Source organism: Cibotium barometz, chromosome 60 (genome assembly GCF_041138505.1).
Source record: "Cibotium barometz isolate CiBa-2024 chromosome 60, ASM4113850v1, whole genome shotgun sequence".
Taxonomy (NCBI): domain Eukaryota; kingdom Viridiplantae; phylum Streptophyta; class Polypodiopsida; order Cyatheales; family Cibotiaceae; genus Cibotium; species Cibotium barometz.
In genome coordinates, this window is record NC_141105.1 from 20,846,547 (window position 1) to 20,855,321 (window position 8,775).

Consider the following 8,775-nt stretch of genomic DNA (forward strand, 5'->3'; position numbering starts at 1 on the left):
AATGAGGGCAATGATGAATACATTGAGGAGGGTGATGATGAATATGTTGAGAGGAGGGTTATGATGAGGGCAATGGTGTTTGATGAGGGTGATGAGGAGGCTCATGAGGACGTTGATGATGAGGGCAATGTGGAAGCTAACGAGGAGGGTGGTGAGGAGGCTGACAAGGAGGGTGGTGAGGAGGCTAACGAGGAGGGTGGTGAGGAGGCTGACAAGGAGGAGGCAAATGTAGTCGGTGCTCATATTGCCACAAGGCACTCAAGGCCTCGAATGTTACGCCCCTTGACTATTTCTTTGCCCCACCAATAACAATAACGAGTCCCCTCAAGCTTGAGGTCGAGTTCAACTTGTTGTTCCGCATATGGCAAGCTGGTTCCATGGAGCCTATGGAGACATGGCATAAGGTGGGCCAACCAACAAAGCATTTATCAGAGTGGAGGTGAGTATATGTGCCTTGCTTCTCAATGCACAAGCAAGGCACACTATTTTGCTTGGGTTTATGTGCCCGGGTTTACCTGTCAATGACTGTAGGGTTTTGTTTGTTGTAGGTTGGATGTGGCTCACTCCATACTTTTTGAGGGCACGAGGATGCCTCCCGTTGTGGGGCGGAGATTGACAAGGCCCTGGTAAATAGCTGGAGGGGGGGTGAGGCTAGCACTAAGGCAATGAACTTGTTTGCTTTATGCATGATTAATACATTGCAGATGACCTCATTTCAAAAAGTTTGTTTCGTTGCCTCATTGTGGTTTGGCATGCCGATTCGGTCTCAGCCAAGAAAGAAGACGACGTCGCGCAATGTCAGCATGCTAGGGGACTCGATTTCATGTCCTATATGTTTGTCTTCTTATCGATTTTGATCCGGTAAGGTCCCCTTTCTTCAAACTTGTACTATCTTTATATACTTTGTGTCACTTGTTCTTGGTTTGTGCTTCTATGCAAAGGTCATTGATGCTTATTTGCATTGAAAACAACTCACATAAGAGGGTTTCGCACCTTCCCAAGGTCAACCATGGGATACTCTTCTTTGATTCTCTCTGCCTTGTTAATCTAAAATACTGCCTTCCAAAGTAGTATTGGTAAGTGTCCCCGCCATCCGTCTGTGCAATTGTGCCTAGGTTTACGTATCTGCTCGAGCTTACATTTAACATGCCCAATTTTGTTATGGTACAAGGTGATCGAAAGTATGGCCAAGACATGTTCAGAGCCATCACTTACAGCTTTGTTGGCGCCCCCATCGGCATGCTTCGAGTTTGTGACTATTACGGGGCCCCAACAACCCAATGCCATTGACTATGGCTTCTACACCATGATGTGTAAGAAGCGTTTGGCAGAGGACGTCTTCGCTCGGAATATGCCTAGGGGTTGGGTAAGCATTCATATTACAAATCCTTATGTGGTAACTTCTGTGTCCCTAAATCTTATTCTTCACTTGCCTTGCCTTGCTTTGCAACTTGTTCTTGATTGGTTTACAAATGATGATGTGGCGAGACTGCATGCATATATCGGGTTTGGTGTTTGAAAATGTTAGAGCAATGAGCCTTGTTGTTGTGCCCCAGAAACTAGTTGCCTAGGTTTACATTTTATATGAAGTATCGTAGATGTGAACGCAGACTTTAGTTGCACTTTGTCTTGAAATTTAAATCAAAATTTTGCACCTTGGCTGTTTACATGCATTTTGGCATATGGTGTGCTATATGACTTGATGAGATGGAATTTGTATTACGAGAAAGGTATATTAGTACTTAAGCATGTGATAATAGCTTTACAATTGGAGAATATAAGCTCATCCACTTTTATAAGTAATCCAACAAAATCACATGAGTTAAAAATCAAATATATGTATCCAACATCTTCATAGTAATGTATTGATTCAAACAAATGTAGTTATTGTCAATAGTATGAAAAAGGGATGTAAAACTATATATGTCAGAAGCAAAGTTCATTCATTGTCAAATACTATGTTACAATATTTTAGTTTTCTTTTAGTACTAATTTGTTCTACCTTATCTAATATTCTTTTTAACTAATGTATATTTTAAATCGTGTGATTGTCAAAGCTACATACTTTTAATTAAAAATATAAGATAATATGATGTTTTCAATTCATGTAAATGCTTATATACTTACCTTTGTGATGAGCATGCGTAAATATTTTTTAATAATATATTTACCTTGTGATAACATGTCAGCGATTGTTACACTATCATTTTTAATTTATTTGGCTTTTATCTAGTTCTTCTCTTCAAGTGAGGAGGATATCAAGATCATACTAATCACAATTATGATCCTAATAATTTCCACCAACATCGTATTTCCATGGACATTGCAACACGTTGCAAAATTTCATGTCTCATGTATACATATATGACCATAACAAAGCAAGTAATCCTTTGTTCATTACATATGAGTAGGCACAAGTAATCTTGGGAGAATAGCAAAAATGTTGTTATATTCAAATAAAATATGTGCTAAAAAACAATAGCAAATTATATACGAGAAAGCATAAGTAATATTTTGATAATAGCAAATACAAACTATTGAAAATTACATTAACGCCATCCTGAGATTTGATGCATAAACATCAAAAAGCATTCGACCATTGGCTAGAGTCAAAACAAAGCATCACTCGTCATCCTCATTGGGGCCACATGAATAGGATATGTTTGCTGTGTAGGCATATGAGTCATCATATACTATCATGTGCCAACCCATCAATGCCCCTAGTGCATCCTGTGGAGCAAGTCTTCGTGTCAAAGGTAATAATGCATGACAAGTAATGACAATACACTCACGGCCATTTTTCAAAGCGCACTAGATTCCGTCCTCTTTGATGCTTCCTGTTCAACACACCTATCTAGCGGGTAGGTTGAATGGGAGAGTGACACTTGTCTTATCAATCACCTCTCCTTTGGTCATGGGCTTGCCATGACCAAGCCATGTGGTTGTCACATGGGATTTCAATTGCCAAATGGATAACTCAATCCCCCTTTGGGGTCCTTGTATTGCAAAGTCTATCATGAGAGATGTATATTTGGCTTATCAATGCTTGTGATTTGTGATTCATCATATGAAGGTATTCCTTGTGCAATACTGTCCAAGAGATCTTTTAATTCTTCAATGCTATGATGCAATAACTTGGAAGTGGAGGGCCTATCCAAATCACATGTAGGGTCCACTTCACATGTTGGCTCACACTCCATCCCTATTGCATGTGCCATGTCAATGATGGGGAGAATGGCATGAAAGTGGAAATAATTTTTCAAGATGAGCCGTACTCCATAGAGATGTCGCTTGACCAATCCAGGCTCAAAGTATGCCGATTGGATACTCACATGGTACCATTGGTGTCACGTAGGCTATAATGCCTGTGACCGACGAGACAGACCGGATGGCCATGTCCCGGGTTCAGTGGGAGAGGACGCCCTGGGCGGCCAGGCTAGAGTGGACGGCAGGCCACACACTATATAGCCTAGGATGGTCGCCCGTAAAGGCAGCCTCGACGTTACTTAAAGATTTTAAGTTGCCTAGTTTTGGCGGCGAGGAACGAGAGCGTAACAAGGATTCTGTTAATATGTTCTTAGCGAAATGGTCGGACATTCATGAGCTGCGTAAGCAACCTAGTCATGTGCAGCCCATAGAGGCTAGTTTCTTATTGTCTGGCAAGGCATACAAGTGGTGGATGAGTCTTACCACTCGCCCTACCACTTGGGCAGCTTTCGAAACAATGTTTCGAAAGGAGTTTTTGCTAGGCAATGAAGAAGAGAGAAGTTGGGATGCATGGGACGTGTTCGATAGAACACAAGACCCTCACCCACCAGTACATCTCTGACTACAAAGAGCTCATACTCAAGTTGAAGGGAATCGATGCATTCCAAACATTGAGGGGCTAAAAACGAGGCCTAACAAATGATTATCTTGAGTATGCAGAGCCCTTGCAGCCTAAGGACCTCTCTCAGGCCATCAAGTATGCGCAAAACTATGATGACATCAAGCGTCGTGGTGCGCAAGATGGGGCAGGGAGATTAGTGGATAAAGAAAAAAAGGGGTCGGGGTTTAAAAGAAAGGGTTTCCGTAGTGAAAAAACAGGGGAGAGGACGGAGGGGAGTCGTTGGTCTAAAAAACCAAGACTCTTCAAGAAAAAACGAAGTTCTGAAACCCACAAAAGGAGCAGTACTTTGCAAGCACAAAAGGAAAATCGTTGCTTCAACTGCAATGAAGTGGGGCACAATAAGGCTGATTGCCCAAAGTTAAAAGCAAGCACTAGTGGCAAGGCGCCTAAGAGCGATGGTAAATCCTCTAGGCAGTTGCACACGGTGCAGACGCTATCTCTCAGTGCCAGAGAGTTCAAAGAGGTTACGGTGAGTCATTGTGACGAGCGTCATGCTTGTTCAGTGACACCAGCTATGTCATAGCCTAGTGTTGGTCCGCATGACATGGTGCGCATGTATGGCACCATAGGTGGCCGTAGAGTCACTATCTTTATAGACGATGGGGCCAGCCATAACTTTTTGAACTATTCATTGGTCAAGGAGTTGAAATTAAAAGAGACCGCAAGTGATCATGAGTATACCGTTGGTTTGGCCAATGGTTATGATAAAAAGGTATGGTACCGTGGTCTTGGGAGTCCCTTTGATCATGCAGGACTATGAGGCCGTGCTTGACTTCGAGGTCATGCATTTGGCTAGAGCAGATGATTACTTAGCCAGGGAGTGGCTGTATAGCCTCGGTCCTAGCCTAGTTCAGAGTTATTTACACAACACATTACAGTTTGAGTCTGAAAATAATATTATCACCCTACAAGGAGACCGTAGTGTCCTCTTTTCACCACTTATATCATCGCTCGAGTTATGCCACGCGATCCGCAGTGGCCAGGTAGTAGCACAAGTATACGCTTGTTACCCTCTTGTAAATTCTGTTTCCATGCTAGCTGAAACTAAAAGTAATGTTTGCGTAGACAAACATGGAAAACAAAGCCTTGGAAGAGACCCATTGTTTTCTGAAAACCCTGTTTGGCATGCATGTGATGATGAAACAACAAAGTCCAAGGCAAAAGAGACTCTAAAAACAAAGTACGTAGATGCTTTGAAAAGTTTATTGCAGGAATTTCAAGATGTCTTTCCTACAGAGCTTCCAAATGGTTTACCACCATCAAGGAAAGTAGACCATGGCATCGAAGTTATGCCTCCATCCAAACCAATAAGCAAGCCTGCTTATAGGTTGAGCCACTCCGAGGCACAGGAGGTGGAAAAGCAGTTGACCGAATACTTAGAGAAAGGGTTTATTCGCCCTAGTTCGAGTCCTTGGGCATCACCGATTCTTCTGGTAAAGAAGAAAGACGATTCTATGTGCATGTGCATAGATTATCAGGCTCTTAATCAAGTCATGATTAAGAATAAGTACCCTATGCCATGTATGGACGAGTTGTTTGATCAACTCTATGGGTCGAAATATTTCTCTAAGATAGACCTGAGATCTGGGTATCATCAGGTTAGAATTAAGGTCGAGGATGTTGCGAAGACAGCATTCAGGACACGATTCGATCACTTTGAGTTTTTGGTTATGCCGTTTGGGCTAACCAATGCTCCAGTGACTTTTATGACGCTGATGGACAGTGTTTTACGTCCATACTTAGGAAAATTCGTAGTAGTTTTCCTAGATGATATTCTTGTGTACAGCAAAACGCGTAAAGAACACTTGGCACATTGCGATTAGTGTTCCAGATATTGCGACAACACAAGCTATTTGCGAAGGAGAGCAAATGTGAATTTTTTGAAAGAGAAATTCACTATTTGGGCCACATTATATCCGCCCATGGTACACGGATGGAACCTGAGAAAGTGGAGGCTATTCTCAAGTGGCTAGCCTCGAAAAATCTCGAAGAACTGCAGATTTTTCTTGGCATGTCGGGGTTTTACCAACAGTATGTAAAGGACTACGCGAAGATGGCAGTCCCGCTGACGGATCAATTGCGCACAAAAACAAAGAATATATGTTGGGAGAGAAACCAACAAAAGAAGCTTCGAAAAACTTAAGGTAGCCATAGCAGCTGCACCTGTTTTGACTATAGTTGACCCTATTGAGCCGTTTGTCTTGGAGACAGATGTTAGTGGTGAGGCCATTGGAGCCGTGCTTTTGCAAAGGGGATGCCTTGTTGCATTTGAGAGCAAGTAATTAGATAGGGCTCAGCGTAACTACTCGGCTTACGAGCGGGAGTTACTGGCCATCGTACATGCACTTAAAAAGTGGAGACACTATTTATATGCTGCCACTTTTGAAGTACGTACGGATCACGAAAGCCTGACATGGCTTTCGAGTCAAAACGAGTTGAAAGGTTGGAAAGCTCGGTGGGCAGAGCTCCTACAGGAGTTTGACCTTGAGATTCGCTACAAAAGGGGTAAATATAATGTTGTGGCGGATGCGCTTAGCCGCATGCCACAAATTAATGAGTTAAGCTTTACGGTTTTCAAGAATGAGTTCTTGGAATCACTCCGTGGCTTGTGTGAGCATGATCCTATCTTTACAGAGGTCTGGCGCGCTGTACGCGTACGCACTTTGTCACAGCCACGCCCACCTTCCTCGTCGGCACGTAATGCTAGTCTGGAGAGACTGGCCGTAGGTGCGGCGGGTAGCGAGGCGAGAGTTAGTCCGGAGAGGCTAGCCGAGTCTTCGGGGTATAGTTTTGAGCCAGAGAGCTCAGACGTAGGCCCTTCATCACCTTTATTTTCCGACACGGTTTCAAAGGATGATGCTAAACTTCGTCGGGGGGAGAAGTATGCTAACTACTCCATTGATGACGGGTACTTACTCTACAAGGGTAGGGTGTGTGTACCAACTATTGGTGACTTTTGAGCATGCATTCTTAGAGAAAGTCATGATAGTCCAAGTGCTGGTCATCCCGGGATACAAAAGACCTATGCACTAGTCAAACGACAATTTTATTGGCCTAGTTTGTTCAAGGACGTCTAGACTTATGTGCTGCAATGCAATAAGTGTTAGGTCAATAAGCATGAAAAGCTAAAGGTTGGGGGCTTGCTCCATCCTTTAAGCATTCCTCAAGAAAAATGGGAAAGCATTTCCATGGATTTCATCACCAGTTTACCCGCGACAAGTCGAGGAAATGACTTGGTCTAGGTGGTGGTGGATAGGTTAACCAAGATGGCAAAATTTATTGCCACCAAGAAAACGGAAACGCCAGAGTTGGCAAAACTCTTTATTGAACATCTCTACAAGCTATATGGTGTGCCCGCAGATATAGTGTCGGATGGAGATAGAAAGTTCAACAGTCATTTTTGGAGGGAAGTCTTCAAAAAGTTGGATACTACTCTGAGTATGAGTACGGCAGATCATCCGGAGTCTGATGGTCAAACTGAAAGAGTTAACCAAATTCTAGAGGATATGTTGCGTTCTTATGTTAGTAAGAAACAATCTAATTGGGAAAAGTACTTGCCCTTATTGGAGTTTGCCTATAACAGCTCCAAACACTCAGCGACGACTGGATTTACACCATTCATGTTAATGTATGGATTCCAACCGAGATCTCCCCGATGGCTGTAGGTCTAGAAAAGGAGAAGATTCAATCTGTCAAGGATTTCCTTGAAGATATGAATGATATGCTCAGAGCCGCACGTGAGAGCATTCGTAGCGCTCAGGATCGCGCTAAAACTTATGCGGATAAAGGACGAAGAAAGGTGACCTTTGCAGAAGGTGACTTTGTATTCCTCAAGGTTCCTGCGCAGTTAGAAACCATGAAAACGGGAAAGTGTGATAAACTTTCTCCGAGATATTGTGGTCCTTTTAAAATCCTTAAGAAGATTGGGGACGTAGCATATAACTTGAGTTACCGGATAGTTCTCAAGTCTATCCTGTCTTCCATGTTAGTAAACTGAAGAAATCAGTTCACGGGTTAGAGAACGTAGTTTCTCTAGATATTTTGGTGGAATTGATCACTCCACCAAAGATACCACATGAACCGGAAAGGATTCTTGGGTCTCGAGACAGACAAACCCGACATAAAGTGTACCAGGAGGTACTTGTTAAATGGACAGATAGGGATGAGGAGGTAGCTACCTGGGAACGCCATAGTGCAATTTCCAAAAGGTTTCCCCAGTTTGTTTTCGAGAACGAAAACTCTTCTTAAGGGGGGGTAATGTCACGTAGGCTGTAATGCCTGTGACCGACGGGCAGACCGGATGGCCATGTCCGGGGTTCAGTGGGAGAGGATGCCCTGGGCGGCCAGGCTAGTGTAGACGTTAGGCCACACACTATATAGCCTGGGGGATGAGGGGCAATCCTCATTCTTCCTCTATGGCTGGGTGGTGAGCCAGAGGTCGTCCCCTCTCGTGGTAACGCCCGTAGTGGCGTTACGGATATCTAACAATTGGTGTGAACTTCGGGTACACAAGATCTTAAAGAGCATTGCTAACTCATCAACGATTTGAAGTGTGGATGAGTCACCTTCATACCTTCGAAGTACACCCTCTCCACCTGCTAGCCTAGCTATCTATGACTCATTGTTACCATAAATGTTGGATCATCTAGAATTAACTGCAGTAAACCCATCTTTACTTGTTTCCTACTTTTGCACGATAAACTCAAGTGCTGTGCCCCCCATCTGTGTGCCTATTCTTGAGTCACCCATAAGAGCATGTAGAAGGTCCAAGGCTAACCTATTGATCCGTGCATCCAAGAGCGTATACTTAACATACTGCCAAAGTCTCTCAACTAGGTTTGTTGTGTCCACATTGCCAAAAAGACGACCAAATTTCGGCCACATTT